Source organism: Simochromis diagramma, unplaced genomic scaffold, assembly GCF_900408965.1.
Source record: "Simochromis diagramma unplaced genomic scaffold, fSimDia1.1 OVJJ01000321.1, whole genome shotgun sequence".
Classification (NCBI taxonomy): Eukaryota; Metazoa; Chordata; class Actinopteri; order Cichliformes; family Cichlidae; genus Simochromis; species Simochromis diagramma.
This window is the reverse complement of record NW_024386772.1, coordinates 4,745,242-4,766,767: the sequence shown is the minus strand read 5'-3', so window position 1 is coordinate 4,766,767 and position 21,526 is coordinate 4,745,242. Positions and strand designations below refer to the sequence as shown.

Below are 21,526 nucleotides of genomic sequence, written 5' to 3'. Positions count from 1 at the left end.
CAAGCATGAGTAAGTACAGGCTATCAGATGGCAACATTCTCCTTATAGCTATAAAACTGCAGTTCAGGGTCACGTCTTGTAAATGAAGGTCCAACTCTTGAAAATCTGTGTTTCTGCTCACTTGAAGTCTATTTTCAGGCCTCTTGGTATGTTTGTAACGCTTTCACTTGACTTTAAAATATTTTGAAAAATGAACAAAAGAAGTTTGCAATAAGTTGCATAAATGGTGCAATCATAAAATTCTGAGACTCCATCATACCAGAATAAAATCTTTCCACTCTCCCCTTCAAGATCAAGATCTTCTAGTCTGAATCCAGCTCCAATGCTAATTTTAGATTCCCATGTTGCAGTTCCCTTGTACATCTCCGATTTCAATTTGGACCCAAATAAGCCCAAATTTGACTGAGGATCATCAATGCTGATAAGAGAGGAATTTTACATTGGGTTTGGAAGCTGTACACCTCAAAAGGTGGAACTTCCAGTCAGAAGCATAACCAGGACCACTTCACTAAGTTTTTGAACCACGAACTTTTCTCACTTTGCCTTTACATTATTATCTAGGCCTTCAAAACACCAGAGTAAAAATGGTGTTTTCTTGGTTGCACAAGGGTCATTTTTACATATAATTTCAGTCAGTCTGCAGCTATGAGTGCAACTCGTCTGCTCATCGAAAAGTAACAAACACACAAACCTGAGTTACTAATGTTTGTAGCAGACAGTTTACTCTAAAATGTGCTAAATTTAACACCAAAACCCATGTCTTACATAACTTGCTGAAAAACCTAGAGTGATGTGTGGTTTAACGGACATGGCACACTAATAGTATCTTCACAAAGACATGGATGGCTCGGGATCTCACATGAATAATGTTTTGTGTTCCTTTGTACATTTCAGCTGTTACACAGTGCAATAATTACAATATTATATGTAATAAAAACACACTCTGGATAAATCATGCACTCTACCTGAGTCCCACACCACAGGACTGCATACAGTGCTCAGCAATTTCTAGCAGAAGAGTTCACCCTTGTGTCATAAACATATTGATTCTTATGCAGTTTCGTTTAATTTATCTGAACAGTTTTCAGATAAAAGCAATGTCTAGAACCTGTAGTACTTTTAGTACGTTATTCACACTCTCAGTTTTGAGCAATAAATTTGCACTGCTCTTGGTCATTAATGGAATTAACTAGCTCTGTTTGTTTATAAATGTCTAAATTGTAAACTTATACATTTATTTCGTATTCTGAGATTCTGCATGGTGAGTTCCCCACTGGCTCCTATACAGCACTACAGGTCTGTAGTACGGTAGATAGATTTGCAACAGATATCACATTTATCACAGCTAGTCTCTATATCAAGCCTGTTCAAATGGCGGCCCGCGGGCCACATGCGGCCCAGAAGCAACCTGAGAGTGGCCCTGCCTGTGGTCCTGGCAGAAACAGAGAAACCGCAAAAAATTAATCAATTAATTTTAAAAAATTAAAAATTCCTACAGCGTAGTGTAGACTGAATGTTGCTAGTAGCCTAGCAATACTTAACCCACAATGCACCGTAATGTAAATATATTAAACTATCATTGTAATGCATGATGCGACAACAGCATGTCTTTCTCAGTCCAAAAGCGTAAATTGACAATGAAAACCGTCGGTTTAACCCTGGCTGGACTGACAAATCCAAATGCCAAACCAATGTGTTTAGTTTGGAGTGAGTGTGTTGCAGTACTTACGAAGGCACCACAATGACAAACACCAGGCTTTCTACACAAACTTTCCAGAGCGATCTCAGGAGAAGGCGGCAAAAGTACAGTTTAATAATCTTACAACCGGAGTTGTACTACCATGGTGAGGGTCCTGTACAGCCCAAGAGAGAGCTGCAGCAGCTTCCCTTCGTGTTTGCTTCTTGGCAAAGAAGAACAGCCTTTCACAGATTCTGAAACAGTGAAATACTGCATGCTGGCCGTGGTGGATGCGGTGATAAGTGACAAAAAAATTAAAGTAAGTGTGACATCTGCTATTAAAAACGTACCCCTGTCAGACAGTTCAAATATTCGTCGAGTTGAAGTTTTGTGAAGTTCTGGCGTCAGACGAGTTTGAAATGCTGTTAGAGGACCTGAAGAAAACTGATTTAATGTCTATAGCAGGAGATGGGTTCACAGACAGAACTGATAATGCACAGTTGTGCCTATATGTCCGTTTTTTGGATGGAAAATTGCTCTGCTTACTACTGTTAGAGGGACACACAGCTGGCGAAATAATGTTTGAGAAGATTTCAGCTCTTTTTGAGGAAAATGGTCTGGATATGAAGCGTGACTGTATACTTGTGACAGATGGGGCTCCATTCATGGCAGGAAAAGTGAGTGGTCAGCAAAAGATTTATTTTAATTCGAAAGGGAAATATCAAAATGTTTTAGTATTATCATTATTAGTATTATTATTATTTCAAATGTGCAAAAAAAATAGTTTATAGTATATATAGCTCCCTTTTTTTTTAAATAAATGGACCTTTCGGTGTGCATTCTTGAGAGGTCACCACATTTACAGGGGGAAAAGGAATAAAAAAATTACTTGTTTTTCCAATACAGTTGTGTGGGTTTGAAATTGATCATGATCTGCTGCTTACTGGCTGCAAAAAAATCTGGCCCAACTAACTTCTTAGTTGAATAGCCATGCTCTATATTATTGTAAATAGACTGAAGGAATCAAAAACAGATGCAACTGAAAATCAATAGCAGATTAAACTGATGAAACAGCAATGAGACAGTCAAAGAAGGCAACTGACTATAAGTGGTTTCAGAACTGCTCCCTGCCTTTGAAGCGACCATTTAAAGACAAGGACATGACAAGGTGCTTGCACATGGTCAAAAAAAAGCTTTGGTCGCACCATGGTCAGCTACCGCAGCCCAATAGAGCCATTTAGTGTAATTAATTCAAACGATGGCACATGATAGCATTTTCACATGCTAGTATGTCATCATACTAGCTCACCATTGTATATAGACAGAGAAATAGAAAACACAGGAGCCTTTTGGCTAGACTAACATTTCTTTAACCCTACTCACCACATAAGCCTTCGTTTTAATCCTCTTCACTTGAATAACATTAAAATGTTGTGTGCATCACAGAAACACAAGTAGTGGCCATAAAGAGACTACCAGAAGGAACCTTAAAATAACAAAAATAAAAAGCAGCAATGCTGAAGGTATGAAACACATGAGTAGATGAACTCTAAGGGGAGATCAGCTAAATTTAACTTTAGAAAGGTGTTTTATACTCATGGGCAAAGTCCCAGACTTTTATGATGGCACCTGATACAATACAACAGACCTCAGCTGTTTTCACACATAAACTCAAATGCTGGGAGAATTGGTTCATGGCTTTGTTTAAATTTGCCTTTTCCAATATGTACTAGACAACATGTTATGTGCCACATATTGTAGTACATTCTCACTACATTTGCTCTAGCCAGAATGCTTCTGATGCATTCTCACTACAGGAAATACTCAAATTTGTGTGACAGAGATGCCACGATATAAATCACTTGATGTAAATTTGAGACAATTATGTGGTTTTTCTAACAAGATCCATCAAACAGACATTGTACTAAGGAGCTGGCAAGTTAAAAGTCTGTTTACTCCAAGATCCCAATATGTTGGACATTTGCACCTGTCAATTTCCAGTGAAGTGATGGGTTTTTTGTTTTGTTTTTTTAAGGTAACTGTGTACTAAGTATATTCCCGGGATCTTTGTTATATCCTGGGTTTGTAGACGATCATGTGTTGGAAAAAGCTTGTGGGTGGCAGGAAGCTGCTGACAGAAGTGAGTGACAGGTCAGGTGAGTGCTGTGGTCTGTTCAGGCATGCAGATCCAGCTCCTCTGAGTGATCTGAAGTGGCTTCAATTAACTGAAGCAGCCAAGTGTAAGGAAGGGGACTGGGGAGCATGGGCCCCAGACAAGCCTCCTGACAGATTTGGGAGGGGGGGTGGGGATAAGATGAGTGCAGCCTTCTGACAGGTCCTCTAATACCCCACGAATTCCAACCTTTCTCCATCTCCTCTTAGCTAATTACTAAGTATCCATATGGAGACACTTGTCACTGTGATCACAGCAAATTGGCTGTAACTACAAGGTCAGCAAAGACCGTTATTCACTTATATATAAACACAAGAATACACACAGAATCCAACCATCTAATTTTGCAAGAAAACCGAACACACACAATACTTTTCTTCATCTCCAATACTAAAACTATTTTTAGTTTCATGGGAGAACTGAAGTTACCACCGAGAAATCTAATATCACCGGCACTGCTTCATAACCATCTGAAAAACCACATTCATGTTGATTTTTCATGATGCTCTTTCTGTGTGATAATACAGAAAGGAGGTGATTAAAATATCCCAGCATTTCTCAACAAATCCTACACAGAGATTTAATTTTCATGGGTATACACAGCAACACTGATGTCAAGAGACACTGCCAAATGAAATGTTAAATAAAAAAAATACTCTGAAATTCACTTCTGAATGTATGAAAGTAAACCACACACCAAACACGTGGGAAGAAAGAGAAAAGGTTTGAACTATATCTTGGAATTTCTTTTGTATTAATGTCAACACCAACCTTTGCTTTGAGTTTAAACCCAAAGTAAAAAAATAAATAAACGTCTTATCTTACATGTGATGAAGGAGTGGAGAAGCAGACTGATCTGTACACTAGTAGGGCAAATTAATGCATTTATCATTTACCATTTCGTCATCTCAGCAAATACAAAACAAGTATCTCATAGCCTCTAAATGGAAAGAGACTGCTACTTTACACTATTTTCACCAGGCTTTTTTCCCCCCCTTCCTTTCTTCCCGTCTTGCTGTTCTTGCTAGTTTTACACTACCTAATTAAGAAGTTTGGTGGGGGAAGCATGAAACACACAGGACCACATACTTTACCCTCAAGGATTTATTTTATTGTTCCTCTGTTTTTTTTGGTCTCCAATGTTGGCACATCCTCTATACCTCCACCCTTATTTTCCCTTCTAAAAACCCAAGCTTTTCCTTTTTTCACCTTTTCAGTCTTTTATTAGAACTGGGTCCAAATTCTGCTTATAAATGACAGATGAATACTACCTGAAATGTCTTATCGAGCTGCCATTTATATGATCAAGTGTCTGCTGCCGTCTCTATTCTCTTGCTATTTGGTATTCCTTCACTGGCAGCCTTTAGATCTTCTTTCACCTTCATGCTTTTTGAAGGTTTGTGTTTTCTATCCAAACCATCAAGCTTATTTCTTATGCTGGACCATCCACTTCCTCTTACCCATAATTTGATTCAAAGTTAGCCTTATGAGAATACTGTAGGTGTTGGTTTCTTAAACAGCTAAACAAAATGTAGTTTACTTTAGAAGAAATGACTAATTTTTTTCAAGCTAAAACCTGTTTGGAGGGAAAAAAAAAAAAATAAATAAAAACACACTTCAAGACAACTGAAGTTGTTCAGAAGTCAAAAAGGCAGCATTTCAAACTTAAATGAATGTGAAATTGCCTGCTTTGAAAAATGAGTACAGAACACATGAACACAAAGACTCCAATACTTAAACAATCGTTAAAAGTTAGCTAAAAACACTTGGTTTAATAGTGCTGTCATCAGCTTGAGATCAAAAGTGGTCGTTTTAATGTTTTATCGTCATAGACTAAAATTGCCTCTAACAATCCCTCTTCTCCACTTCTCCTCTCCCCACCCACGGCAGATTTGCAATTTCCCAATATTGGTACAGACCGATGCCCCCCCCTTCCCTCCCCCAGATCCACACCTCATTTGGTACTCACCTAGATCAAAGTACCTCGCACATCTGTTCCGCTTGCAACTGCCATAACTAGCCAGCTGGACTCTCTCCGTCAGGTCTTGCTGTCTGTAGGTGTGTCAGTACTGCTCGTCTGTCCAAAGCCAGAGCTTCTTGGCAAGCTGCAAACACAAACAGCGAAAAGAATCAACAAGACTGTAGTTGTGAGAGTGAGCGTGGGTGTGAGCCAGTGCCTTATCATAGTCTTGCAAGAGACTCCTTGTCAAGTTGACTGTTTGTGTGTGCATCTGTTATGTAGGAGACTTGAATGCAGAGTATTCCTGAGATAGAGCGAGTGTGTTTGTGTGTGTGTGTGTGTGACAAGATATTACAAAAACACATGTTTTACAGAGACTGTAGTAAGGTTTACACAGCGAGGCGGAACAAAGCGGGACAGGGGCCCACCTTCCACAATTACACGCAGCTTTAAAATACTAATCCAAGCACAAACTGTATCTGGACTGTATCCAAACAGCAAACCAAAAAGCCACAGGTGTAAACAGAGCAATAAAGCAATGCAATCTCAATCCCACAAATGAAATAGTGCTGCTTATAGCAATAGCATTCAAAGCAGGATCACAGCAAAGCAGGCTTAATGCTTCCCTGATACTTTTTATGCTATATTTACAGTGGCCCATAAAAGTGGATAAAAATCTTTGTAGATAAAATTCACCACGTTAATGTGATGCATAAAGGGCCCACACAGAGCCCGATAGCAAAACAATCATCTGACAGAACAGACCCACGGTGGCTTCAACTCTGCAGTGTCATTAAAATCCTCCAAGTCTAATTCTCTTTCAAATACCACCTCTACCTAAATAAACATGACCAAGGACGCTTACTCATACTTCACATGCCTGCCAACCACAGATGAACAGGATTTCACAGAGCAGACTGGGTGTGTTTTGCCAACCATTACTGCAGAAAGGTCTGCAGATTGTGACAAAATGTCTCAAGCTAAACAGCCACAGTGATGCACTTTGTTCTCATAATAAAGCCGATCCATAAAGATGTCTGACATTTAACATGCAACTAGAGAAAGCTGTGTGATTTAAGTCAATTTACTTTGACACTTGGATCATAAAGAATAAAACAGGATTTTAAAACCGGCGTTGAATGACTTCAAACTACAGCAATCCAGGGAGTGACAAGTTGCCTCAGAAGTGTAATAAACTGCAACTCTAAGGCTAAACACTGACTTATATTTGGCTCAGAAATACTGCACCGAGAGTGTTACTTTTTATATTTTGGTGCTTTGTATTCACGACCGGCATTCAAACTGCCTGTGGGCTTTTACCTCAGAGAGAGAAAAGATGATCTGCATGAATGAATGAAATATCTTAAGATCCCTGTGTTTACACATATATACCAAGGAAATGTCAATCAGATGCAAAATACAAAGGTTGAGCCCTGAAAGAAATGTCAAAAAGGTAGACTGGCTCTGTGATGTGTGAATGGGACCAGCACCATTTGATCAATAGCTCACCTGAAATGAATACAAGATTCGTTCTTACCGACTCAAAACAGCAGATGTGGACTCCAACTCCATTTGTCACAAACTTGGATGAAACCGTTTCAGCTGATGAAGTGGAGATTGCCTAAGATAACACATTTTTAAATATTTGTTATTGGTTGCTTTCCATTTGTGATGTTTATTTGAGGCTCTTCAGAAGTGTTATGCTGAGTTGTTACCACAGGAAATTACATGAAGTATAACCTGAAACAACCCTGTCAGGAGTATGAACAAACATAACGTTATGTGCCCTTCATGTTCTTCCTGGTTTTTTTGGTCTTGTATCATTTGCCCTGCTCCAGTCAAGTGGTCAGCTCAAACAGGAAGCGATAACAATAGGCAATACAACCAGCCATGCCACCAAGACATGTCAAGCTGACCCCAGCAATGCTGGGACGCCATGAGACAGCAAGGGCTGTCTCCAAAAAAGAAAAAGAAAAGATTGAGGAGGGAGCTGACAGATGAGGAGGTGGAAAACAAAAAATACAAGACGGGAGAATAGAAAGCAAAAAAAAAAAAAAAAAAAAAAAAGTCGACAAGACAGAAGAGGGAGAGGCAGGATGAAAGATAGGTCGATGTACCACAGGCTGATGAAATAGAGCGAGAAAGGCAAAGAGAGAAAGAAGCGGAACAGCAAGTCAGACAATAGTCAAACAGAGGAACAAAAAAAAAAAAAAAAAAAAAAAAAAAAAAGACACTAAAGGAATAGGAGACAAATTAAGGAGAGGGCATGGGGGGGGATGGGCAGAGACAGGGGGAGCCCAAATATAAAGACAATGTCAGATTCAATACTTCTCTTAAACGAGAGAAGAATTAAGGAGGAAGAAGAAAGAGTGGCTGTTCTATATCTCGCTGCTCCTGAAACCTGAAAAGACCAATACGTAGAAAGGAACAAAACAGCGGGGGGGTAAGATCAAGCGCTTGACTGCATTCAAAAGAGCCACAGAGGGAGTATAAGTGACACAATTAAGAGCATAACTGTCATTACAGCCAATCAACCCAGTGCCACCCACATGGCCACTGAGCAACAGAACCATCATGAAGAGGGATGAAGGACTGCTTATTCCCCCTAGCAATGCAGCAGCGACTGTTAATACTGACTAGCACACATACCTAAAAGCCCTAAAGGCCATTGCATCGTAATGCAACAGCAACACAAAACACGTGTACAAAATCGTTCCATCAAAACATGTTCTTGTCTCATTTGCATCTTGAGAGAAGAGCTGACATTTAAATATAATCCTGCTGACATGCAAACTAAGTGCAGCCAATTCCATAACCCGCGTGTGCATTAGAAAAGGGAAAAAGAAACGACGTGTGAATCTGAAACCAATCACAGTTTGATGTATACTCTCACTCAATAAAATAAAAACCAAATTTAATGAGCTTTCAAGATCCTCCACAGTGACATTTCCTCTCCCAATTCTCCATCTTTTACAACCATCATTCACCTTACCTCCATTTCTCTTTATCCCTGCTACCGCTTGCCTTTCCTCAACCCTCCCTCACTTAGTTTTTCATTTTAAACCCACTACTTTGCCTCCATCTTCTTCTCTCTCCATCCAAAACAACGGCCATTCCAGAAAGAGGGCCATCAATCTTCTTCAATGAGACCAGAGTGCGAGAGAGTGCCAAGGCTACAGCAGATTACTATCTCTGCTTACCTCCACTCAACACTGGATAACATATAGAAGGAGAGAAAGGGCAAATGGAGAGTCAGGGAGGGTCGAGAGTGAGTCAAAGAAACCATCTTAGATAGAAGATGGACATTAGATCTTAAAAGCCTCAAAAAGATTTAAAAAAAATAATAAAAACCAACTTCCACTCCTGTCACCAGCAGAGGCTTGTCAAGAAAAGACACCCAGCAGCTGAAATTAAAACCTCTAATCCTAAGTGGCAACTCCAAACCTGATCCTTGATTTACTTCCACAGAGAGCTCTGCTTATGGAGAGACATGAGATACAGGTCTTCTGTTAGACTGAACATGAATCATACTCTGCATCCAAAACAGAGTTACAAATGTAGAATCAAAACTGTACTGTTACTGTAACTAATTTAGTTGTTAACTACGGTACCAACAGGTCATTACAGTTCAGTTTGAACGGGGAAGAAAAAGTGACGGTGCATGTATAGAAAGGAGGTGGGGGAACATGATGGAGCAAGCGCTGCTTAATTACTTAAACACTACACAGAAATTGTTGTTAGTGCATACGCGAATATTTCTGTGCGTTTCACAAAGTCCTGTAAGCCAATTATCCCGCCTGATGAGACTTCTGAAAGCAATGTGCGAATGTTTGTTTGACAAAGAACTGACACAATGGTGGAAAAGCCAGAGCTGTGACCTTGCAGCAGAGAGGGGTTTTTAAACAAGCTGCCTCACTGCCCTGTGTGGTGCAGTGGCAATAATCTGCACACACACTGTGCATCACAGGTAAATCCAAGGCTGAGGACGTCCTTCTGAGGAAACCTTATGTGAGAAAAAGATTGGTTACATGGCAAAGTAGAGTTTTTGCATAGAAAATTCTGGGTATTTTTGTTGTTTTTTGTAATGCAGTGCAGCAAACGCTCAGTGAACTCTTATATTTATAAAACATGGCCTTCTCAAGCAGTCTGCAACCAAGGACGCAAGACCACCAGGCCAGCTCTGACAGCTACATCCACAATTGAGCATGATAGGGCTAATCGCTATGCAGCTTTCTCACTGAGGAAAAACCTACGTGGGGGGAGTTTTGTCAGGCATAATAAACTCTCCCTGCATTGTCACACCACTGTTGAGGAGGAAGGTTAAACTTAGAGCTGTCTGTAAAGCTGTCCCTCTGCAGCAGCAGTGCTCTGACTGGGGGATCAGCATAGTGTGGCTTCTGTGGGCCACACAACAACGAGTGGGAGGAGGCAGCAATGGGGCTCAGCCAGGCGCTAAAGACTTTGACACTAACATAATCACTGATAATTGATTCTGCTGGTGAGGAAGGTTTAACATTAAAGGATAAAAACAGCAACGGCGGTGGCAGCACGGCGCTCTGGCTTAATATGAGCTGATGGGACTGACGCCACCTGTCACACACCATCTAATCACACGAAGACAAGATTCTCTAGACGAACACATATCATCAAATCACTACCGGCCTTGGACACGCTCAGCACCCTCAAAGCAGCTTTGATCAGCAGTGGGTCGAGAAAATCGAGGGGGCACAGAGGCTAAGGGCGGCGGAGGAAGAGGAGGAGGATGAGGACAGACAGACAAATAAGACAAACGTCCTTCACTATTGCAGGACAACAGCCCTGAGATATCACATGACACGACAGAATAAAAGCACAGTGTTTCAAAGAGATATCTAGAAAAACAAAAAACTGCGCACTAAACCGAATGCAGTTATTACAAGCAGTGTGACACATTTGTTCCATACTCGCGGTAATGGCAATTGAGCTGCAGTCAGCTGACATTGCAGTTATAATTCAGCTAATGTTATTCTCATTAGCTTATAATAAAGTGACTACTATTATACTATAATAATCTTCCAACTGCCTTTTATTGTAAACTGCCAGCCTGTGGGAAACACTAATAAATCTGCGGCAATAAACCCATTTTAACCCGTTTCACCTGTGATCTGAGCAGACTGTTTTTTTAAGATGGCTAACCACAGAACACTATTTCTAGTCAGCCTCACAGATTTGTTGTTAAAGTATAATGGAGACACATGAGCTAAGTCTAGTAGCAGTGACTGGGGTGTGCCTATTTGCTGAGTGAACTGATGAAGACGGAGGGCTCCCTGTAGCCTTACAGTCAGAACACTGATAAATTGGCCAGCATCCACCCTTTCCCCAACTGCAAGAAGGATATGTGTGCATGAGAATAAGTATGAACGCCTGCTAGACTGGAACTGACAACATAAAGTGGCAATGCAACTGATTTCATGAACAACACAGGAGCACAAAGGAAAAGGAAGACCTCCATTATGTCACTAGCAGACGTGTCACCATAAAGGAGACAGTCGGACTATCGGTCCTCCAACCTAGCAATGGCAGACTCACCTTCTTAAATTAAAGGGTGCTTAATACAAAGCATGTCCCAGACAGACAAACACAAATTTCCACCTTGGGCTGCAGACATAAACACACATCACTTCATGTCGAAAATGACTGTTTGGAGATCAAAGGTTTAAAATATGCGAGGGTCAGATATCTTGCAGGGAAATAAAGGAGGAAAGATTGAGGCTGAGAGGGGAAAAGGTAGCAACGGCAAATAAGAGATGGAAAGGGGACCAGAGAAAGCCCCAGGCTGATGGCAGCGGGGAGAGAAGAGGCAGACTGGATGATGAGCTAGTGAGAAAATGTAAATGAGAATCTGTCATGCAAAAAAAGGAAAAGAGGGGAAGAAAACGTGAGAGATTACTATAGGAACTGTTCGAGGAGAAACTGAAGAGCAGAACAAAGCTCAAAAGAGGAAAAAAAAAAAAAGGGGGTGGGCAGTGCACAGGAGGAAACAGCAATCCAAGAGACATGACAAGCATGCACTACGCAGCCTTTTGCTGTTAAAATGGGCCACATAGTTTCTAATATGTCCTTCAACATGTGGTGAAATCAGTTTTAGTCACCACAGAAAGAAAATGCAAAAAACACAAAAGATAAGAAAGGTAGCAACAAATAGTGAGAGGTAAAATAAGAAGACAGAGATGGTCCCTGAAGAGGTGACTCATGGCATCCCTTTGTCACAAGTCAAGACCACAGGGAGGAAGAGTAGGAGGAGTGTAGGCAGTAAAAAGGCAGCTCTTTTTCTCAGTCTTTCACTCCCTGGCTATCCTCCACCAGCAGCTGGAGGCTAAACTTAAGCTCCAGCAGCCACGAGGGAGAGAGGAACGGCCTTGGGAATAGGTCATCCACAACCACAGACCAAAACAAAACTCAAGCATCTGCATCATTAGCAAAGGAGCCCAGAGTCCCCTGATGTCTACCCACTGCACAACAGATCCCTCAGAAATGTGGCCACAACAGTCCCCATGCACACAATCATCCGCTGCACAATCGCCATACAGCGATGTCAGCCTCCTCTTCATGAATATTCATCTGCCTCATTAACACTCAAGTGGGGAAACACAGCATATTGCAAGAGACTCCCGTTACTTGGAGAGAATGAAAGTTAAAGGCGGAGAGGAAAGGGGAAGAAGAGATGGGACACATGGTGACTGCAAAGGAAGGAAAGGGGAAGAAAAAGAGTAAGAGGCAAAGGCTTTGTTTCTTTGCCTTCAAACTTTTTTGAATCTCAGGAGAAGAGGGGAGGAAAAAATGTCCTATATTGTTCCGGGAGCTGATACCCTCCAGTCGCTTTTCCTTATGAAGCCAGATAGGGCAGAATGAAAGCAGCGTCAGCAGCAGGGACATCGCAGCGGGAGCACAGGCTAAGAATTACAGACCGTTTTACCCTGTAAATCCTACTGCAATAAAGGCTTTAAAACAGCTGCAATTTCACCACTAATGTCTGGCTGCTCGCAGTAACTGCTAAACTGTGGGGGATATGTGTGAATACACCTCAACGCAAGCTGCAGCTGAACAGACACTCATGTGACTCCCCCTCCCTCTGTTCAGTAACAAAACACACTTACAGACGTAAGAAGCCAGTCTATATCGTACACAAAGTCTGTCAGTCCACTCGGCCACACGCTTTCTCTCAGAGCCACTTGCCAATAGAAAGACACACAAGCGCGCACGGACGCACACACGCGTGCACAGGCACACGAAGAGAAAGGATTATTTTCTCTTCATGTTGTAATGCTAGTGAATCTCTTAACAGGAACTGCCAACAGGGGAAATCTTCCATCCTGCAGCTGTGTCCTCAGAGAGACTCTGGAAACTGTAGAAATTTCCTTGACTCTTTTCTCGTCGTGGCTTTGGTGGCAAAAACAGCTTGGCCATTCGGGTATGAGGAGATGAGGCAGATTCAGGTGCTTTTCTATAACGTTGCCCCACCAGAGTCGCTCTAGTCCTTTAAAAAGGGCAGCGGGAGAAAAAAAAAAAAAAAAAAAAAAACTTGTGGTACCAAAATTGGATCAGGTCTGTGGAAATCAATACTGCTGCTTACATGAGGGGCCTCCACTAAGGCTATTTCATATTTCACCATATATACACAGTTTCTGAGGAGAAAGAAAAAAAAAAAAAAAAAAAACACAACCCCTCAATTTCAGAACAGTATGAACTATCGATTTCACAGTCACGATTCTTACTCTCTCTGCCTATTTCTGTCCTCTCTCTTTTCCATTCCCCACCTTTGATGTGGAACTCCTTCCCCCCCACCCCCCCAAACTTCTGTTAAATGAAAACTGTTTATTATTAGGCTTCTCGCGACGAAGAGGTCGTTACCGTCACATTTTTACATCTTTCACATTTCTCCTAAAAGAAATGTTTTTTCCATTGACATCACGAATCGATCGATCTGTAAGGTGAAACAGAAAAGCTATTTCTTGGCAAAAGTGAATACCACTGCCCTTACCTTGTACACTTTTGAGATATTAAAAGGTGGGCCTCACAGAGTAACTTCCAATGGCACACCGTAACAATGCACTGCCTATTATAATGACTATATCGTGACTTGAGATGCATCACGACATCTATTTATTCACTGCTGAGGCTTGTACTGTGTACTATGGGCTTAGTGAGGTAACTTGAGATTTAACCCTGGGTTTATTTAGTGCTACAGAGGTGGTTCACTCTTATCCTGGAACACCAACATGATAACTTAGATACATTTTTTTAAAACATCCCTGAACTGTTTTATTTGAACCAGTCTTCTCTTAATTTCTTTTAACATTTCACCTACAAGTGATATGAATTTTAAATGCCAAACACTGTTGGAGCTTTAAAAAAAGTTGGATCTGATGTTCAGAGTATTTGGATGGGTCGCTGTTTTCCACAATCTAATGCCAGCGTATCAGCAAAACTGAATCTGACTTTTGGGCAGTGGCGCTTTTAACCAACTGTGTTGTCATTCATTTATATTCATACAGCTTTCCTGGGTCATGTGTTTTGCTGAGCAGTCTGGCAGAGACCGGGGACCTGGCCAGTTCAAATCACAGGTCCAAAGTCAGCACGCATGCATGATTTAAATACATCTAAATGGCAGATGGTGAGAGACCTGGCTGGGATCTGGCTTCAAGACAGAAGCAGTAATGCAGGAGAAGCAAAGGGATTAGAGTGAGGAATGGCTTGGCTTGTCTTTAAGATTACTTTTCCTCTTAAAACATTCACTTCATCTGTGTCACTTCTGCTCTCTACTTGTTATTGGAAAATAGCTTCATGCAAGAGAGGTGGAAAACCATTCAATGCCGGCTCTGTCTGCATCAGTCACACACTGACACGCACATACACAAAGAAATACATTTCATCCTCCATATCCGAAACAGCCAAAGCACTGGCAGGCATTTGCGACCCCAATCCATATTTCAATTTCCCTCCTCTCATGCAAACTAATTCAATACTTGTTGCCTTCCCTCACAAGCGATCAGCAATATGAGAAATGAGCTTCTTCGCATGTTGCATCTAAAAACAGGTCCAATCTGAGACATTTTTGAATGCCTATATCAATTATGTCTTAGTAGTGCCGTGCATATGCAAATTGTCCTTAGGAGTAGCATTGCAGGATAGAAAATCTAAACTACAACCAAAAGGAATTTTTTTTTTTAATCAAATGGCGTGCCATTTGAAACTCATACATTACACCACTGCCTGTGTTTATATCAACAACTTCATGTTTTCAAAACATTTAAATAAACATTAAGCTAACAGCATCGAATGAGTCAACCGAATGAGTAATTTGAATATGATGTTCATATATGGATTTCATTACCTTAGTTTTTCCTTTAAAATAAATCACTTCAGCTTTTCACGAAGCCAGAACAAGAAGTATCAAAGCTGTATGCTGTGATGTGATCAGCCAATACTTTTTGAAATCGATCCAGCGACACAGCTCAGAAGACTGGACAGTATGGGCCTGGTTTTGGAGGAATTTGTGAATGTTCTTTTAATCAGGCTCATTAGTGGGATAAAATCTTCAATTCTGACATATTAAACATTTTCAGTAACACCCAATTTCCTTACGGACTAGTATTGATGTACTGACCGATGTAGCATTTTACACTGTTACACTCCAAACAAATTCACACATCTTGACATCTCCCACTGCTGCACACACCAAGAAAGGAATTCTCAGAAGAGCAAATAAAAATACAAATCTGAAAACATAGGATACAGTCTGAGCCTGATGGAGAAATGGTGCAGTGCTGAAACATTTGTTTGTTAAGGTCCACCACACTCTGCAGTAATTCACTTTTTGCTTGACATTATATAGTGGATAGTATATCATTGATCCATTTTTCAATGCGCTCTGCATTTGACCCTGAAAATACACAAGCATGTGCGCACACACCGACGTACTCATTTGGTGTTGAAATGAGCAAAGATGAGTAACAACATCGTCTCAAACTCAGGAACACGGGTGCACTCTTTGCCCATGTAAAGAGAGAGGCAAGCAGGTAATAGCGACAAATTTAGGGGCTTAAACAGCGACAGCTTTACGATGCCTGAGCGGCCTCTATGACTCCATTCCTGTCAGATTCTATTAGCCTGGCCTCCACCGTGTGCTTCGATTGGCTCTTGGCCTATTCCCAGCAGTTACAGAAGCACCACCCGTAAATAAACCAAATGGCTGCATCTTGTAGTATATGAAGGGGCGGGGGGCTCTTTGCAGCTGGGCGCTTGTGTGTAAAGAACATCTAACAGAGTGGTTGAATAGTTTAATATACAGCAGCGAGCTGAATGGACACAGTCAACTAGAGGGAGAGCGCGACACATCACTGTAAGAGTTTAAATTTGAGGAATACGAGAAGCCAGAAAGGCACTTTTAAATCAAGACAAGTGGTCTCACTCCACACACACACACACACACAGCTAGATACAAAAGGAAAAAGTGTGCCTATCTGCCAGCTGCCAGGTGGAAGTCTATGGAAAGGCCACCTGTCTAATAACCACTTTTGATGCACACAGCTCAGCAATATGAAACACAGCATCTGGCCTGTCCCCTCCAAACTGATCTTGTTAACAGCCTGATCCGTGTTCCTCTTACATAGAATTTATTTGGGCAGTTCACTCAGATACAAAAAAAAAAAAAAAAAAAAAAAAAAAAAAAAAAAAAAAAAAAAAACAAAAAAAAAAACCCCACACACACACTTTTGTGTTTATAAATTCAACCACTACAGGTTTTAGTTTTTTGTTTGTTTGTTTTTTTAATGGCTTTTGAAGAACTGTGGAAAAATAATAAATTTCCTCGTACAAATTTAAAAAAAACTGCTGGCCTAAAAGTGAAGAAAGACTGACGCTGGCACAACAAAGTCACAATTACCTATATGTTTAAATTAACAGTCATTATATCCTATTATATCATGCACACTAGTGGAAAAAATATAAAAAGAACATTTACAATAGTAATAACATAATGATCTCAACCAAATGCTAGCTTCATTGCATGCATATATTCACTAAGCAGTCACAGCTAACTATAAGAAAAGGTATAATTAAAACAATTTTTATAACCTAAGGAACCCGTTTGGTTTTCTTTTGTTGTTTTGGGGTTTTTTTGTTTAGACTCAAAAACATTACTAATTATTTGTAATTAAAATAAAAGTATATTTATGCTACCGATTCATACAGTAAAGCTCTAGCATCACATTTGAGTGAACTGTATGATTACTGTAATAAAGTGCTTTAATCAGTTAATGTAACTGGAAAACAGAGTGCTTGTCTTCAAAGAAATAAATCATAGGATTATTGTGTTTATTGCAACTTGGGAAATATCTGTTATACCTTCAAAACTCTGAAAAGCTGCTCCTCTGTGCCTGTCTGTGGCAAAGTGGCCTTCAGCATTAACAGGCTATTACTTGTGAAATGTAACCAATCAAATTGGAAAGGACATTGCTCAAGACCACAGAGTGGTGGCTAAAGACAGACTGAGGCAGCTGCACCACAGTGAAAGCAAAACTTTTTTGTTTTTTTGTTTTGTTTTGTTTTTTGTTTTGTTTTTTTTAAATGGGACACATGAAATAAAAAAAATGTTTTACTTTATTTATTTTAATCAAAATGGTTTTATTTTAATTGAAATTGGTTTAAAAAGTTACAACAAAAAATATTTATAACTAAAGGGCCATTAAACTAGCAAAGAAATTGGACTGGACACCTGGTTGATTTCATTTATACATCTACTGCTTTCCATATAAGTCATATTGAAATATCTACCAAAACTACACTGTTAGTTTCATTAGTCCTGTTCTTAAACAGTAGATTAGTTCACCTGCATTCAGAATATGAACCGAAAGTTTACCAGTTTGTATCCACTTCCTTTTCTGACAGACACAACAATGTCCAGAGAGTGAACAAAACACTTCCATACCAACACAATAAAAACAATGATGTGACGTCACATCTTTTACAGTCACAGCTAGACAACTGTGACTTAAGTGCCAACAGCTGTTACACAAAACTGACTGGATGTTGAAATTCAGATCCTGAATCTGCATAGTTCGACCGTATTGTAAGCTTGAGGAATGAAGTCAGTATTTTATTTTGTGCAATGAGCTGCAGTTTAATAAAAAATTCAATTTCCCTGCACACCAAAACAAGTCACGAACTTGTACATCAAGAATCTGTCTTTACCAACAGATATGTGAAGAATGTGTGGATGTGTCACGGTTTAAGAAGATAAAATGAGAAAAATGCTAAGCCAGTCAAAGAGTTATCTTTTGGGATTCAAATTTGTTCACCATAGAATCTTCTGAATCAATCCAAACTCCCATTCAGAGCATTTCTGAACTCCCACATGCCCTTTGCTCATGCATACAATCGCAGCACAGCTGAGCAGAAAACTCTGTGGGACAAACCAGCTGAATTTTTAGCAAGCACTTAGCAGATCTTTTACTAGGAAATTCAGCTTTGCAAAAAAGTGTTCCACCAACTTTTGTCACATCACTAACAGAAAATACAAAATGAGACATGTTTACCTGCCCTTTCAGATGGCCACCTAATTATTTTAAGGATGCACTGTTAGATCTGGTCATTTATTCCAGCATGATGTGTAAAAAACAGCTTTTGGTGTCCTTATAGCCACAATAGTGAGTTTTGGGTTTTAAAACATGAATTCAGCAAGGAGAAGGGCCTTTACAAGGCAACAGGATGAGAAACCCTTAAGCCTCTTAATAGAAACAAATGATCAGGGTCCACAACCACACATTTTGGTCTAGATCTCAAAGGTGAATTGACATTCAGCACCAATTTAAGTCCAGTGTCACTTAGCACAGTAACTGTCTTGTTTTGTTCCATTGGGAACATGGTGCAACAAGAATTTTACTTCTTCTTTTGGCTGCTCCCTTTATGAGTTGTCATAGTAGATCATCTGCATCCATCTCACCCAATCCCTAGTATTCTACTCTGTCACCAACCCTCTGCATGACCTCCTTCACTTCATCCATAAATGATCTCTGTGGTCTTCCTGGCAACTCCATCTTGAACATCCTTTTTCAAATACATCCCCGATCTCTCTTCTGCACATGTTCAAACCATCTTAGCATTGCCTCTCTGACTTTGTCTCCAAAGAGCTCGACCTGAGCTGTCCCTCTGAAGTAATTATTTCGAGTCCTGTCCATCCTGGGTACTCCCAGTGAAAATCTGAGTTTCATCAACTCTGCCACCTTTTCTTTCACTTTTGCTGACGTCCTTCTGTCACAAATCACCTCAGGCACCCATTTAAACTCTTCCACCTTCACCGATATACCTGTGTCCTTCTCATTCATACACATTCTGTCGTGCTTCTACCGACTTTCATTCCTCTTCTCTTCAGTGCATACCTCCACCTCGCCAGGTTCGCTACCACATGCACACTACTCTCACAACAGACTTCTTACTCCCAGATTCTACAGGAGAATCTTAATATAAAACATACATAAATATAATACACCATAATGCACTACACCCACATTATCAGAGCCCAAGGAGCTAAACTTGGCACACTAGTAAATCTTGAGCTCTGTCCACACTGGAAGCAATTTGCATCACTTTGAAGCCGACTGCTCGTCCCTGACAGACATTCCAGGCTCTAGTTGCCTAGGTAACCCACTAATGTATTTACCACCAGGTCATATGCCAGTCAAAGGTATCCTCTGCTCTTTTTGATAACGCTGTCCGTCGCTCGCCTAGAACTCCAGAAAAGTTGAAACCAGGTTATTTTGCCTGTAGTCACTTAAGTTGCAAAATTTCCTTCCCTTTCTATGGTCTCTAGTCGTCACAACGCTTCCAGTATGGACACAGCTTTGGACCCCTGAAGGCTCTTACCTTTATCAGATATCACAAGGTTGCCTAGCAACCACCAAGCAACGGACTTAAATGTCCTGTTTTTAGCAGGTATGCACCTATGAAATGCTATGAAAGCATCTGATCATGTTTATTTCACAGCGATAACGTCTATTAACTCATATTTCAATTATGTACGAGATATTATGATGCCAACCACTGAGCAATGGGCTAAAATTACCTGTTTCTTGCCTTTCTGCAGCTACAATATTTTATGAATGCATCCTGTGGTTTTACTTTAACGGCCAACAGCCCAAACAATACCGTAGCACTGGCATGTACTAGCGTCAGCACAAATCCATCTGGTAGTTCCTATTAGTACTTGGTTTTAATGGAGCTGCACAAGTTAATAATTATGAAAGAAGCAGGCTACTAAATTAGGTAAATTAAATAACAAAATTCACAAAAAAAAAAAAGAAAAGAATCCCCGCCTTCCTCCAATGGCAATGGACTTGGCCAATTAGCAGTAGATATTTGTTCAGTCATCCAACTCTAATGACTGCAACAGTTATTGCTATTACTGATTAATCTGATCATTATTTTTTAATTAAACTTGGTCTATATGTATCAGCTAAACTAAAAAAAAACAAAAACATTAAATTTAACAAAGCAAAAGATAAAGTCTTCTCTCATTTTAATAAAAGCCAAATCCCCCCCTAGGGGTTTCTATAAGGTCTACTGAAATCTTAAAGAAGTTTTCTGATTTTTTTTTTTTTTCCATAAACCAACAAACTACAAGTTTTTGTAGCTCCAGTACCAAATGTTTGCCATTCCATATTTCATTTAAATAGTTGTGGGTTACATCCTTGAATTTGGAAATCACAAAAAAAGTTATTCATAGAACTTTGAGTTCATTACTTTATCTAAAAGTCACCAGTTTTTTCCCAGCCACCGTGCAGAGGTACTACAGCCTGCATTGCAGTAGCCTTTCTGCTTGACTCTCTCTTTTCAGATGCTTTCTGGCAGACTGAAACCTGCAGCTGTCCTGTACTGCGCATTGGGAAGCAACGGAGGGGAGAAGCCGTGGTCACTATTTGGCAGGATACTGAGGCATGATGAAGCATAACATGTTTTTTTCTAACATGGGTCTCATTATTTTGCATATCCATGTGGAAACGTTCAGACTGATAACTCTTGCCGTGACAACCCAGACGTGACAGTCATGGCATAAAATTGCACAAAAAAATCCGCGGAAAAGTGAATCAGAAACGGAAACAGTATAAATAAGTCCCGAGCCGCTACCTACCTGCTAACAATAGCCAGCTAGCGGCTAATATTGAAGCTCTGTAAAAGTGCTTCCAGCGTTAAATTACGGCCAAACTTTAAACGCACTTTACCATAGAGGAATCAATAAAAATCGTAAATAACAGACATATGATCAGCTCATTTTACATCTTTAAAACTCACCTTTGTTTCGCACTTGAACGAAAGAGATGAAGGATTTTTGACAAGAGCTGTCACTGCACTTCCGGGTTAGACTGTGACGTGTCCGAACGCCCAATAAGCGACTGGCCATGCTGGGATTGTTTTGGTTTTGACTCTGGGTGTTACGGGAATATACAAATTTCCTATTTAATTACGAGCAGCTGTCTGTCATCAAAATCAGTAGACTAGCACATTTACTATCACTCGTAGACAAACTACATTTTCTTTATTTTGTTTGGTTTAGCTGTAGGAATTTATTTTTCGTTTTTTAAGATAAAAATTAAAATAAGCAAAGGGCACATAATAAGAATAAGCCTCAGATAAGAAATTCACTGAGTCATGGTAAAAGGTTTGTAGTCTGAGTTGCTCT

General features: G+C 40.2%; 1 protein-coding gene across 3 annotated transcripts in view; it reads right to left on the bottom strand.

The window, feature by feature from the left end:
- The window catches only part of LOC120741429 (speckle type BTB/POZ protein), a 95,143-nt gene extending 73,879 nt beyond the window's left edge, over positions 1-21,264 (bottom strand). The window contains exons 1-3 of one of the 3 annotated variants that reach the window (XM_040044347.1): positions 21,139-21,262; positions 7,349-7,432; positions 5,821-5,956 (exon numbers count right to left, since the gene is read on the bottom strand). The gene's annotated coding sequence lies outside the window, so the exon portion shown is untranslated. Of the gene's footprint in view, positions 1-5,820; positions 5,957-7,348; positions 7,433-21,138 lie in introns of all 3 variants that reach the window. The other 2 variants (XM_040044355.1, XM_040044372.1) reach the window with 2 other exon arrangements.
- Positions 21,265-21,526: the final 262 nt, after the last annotated feature.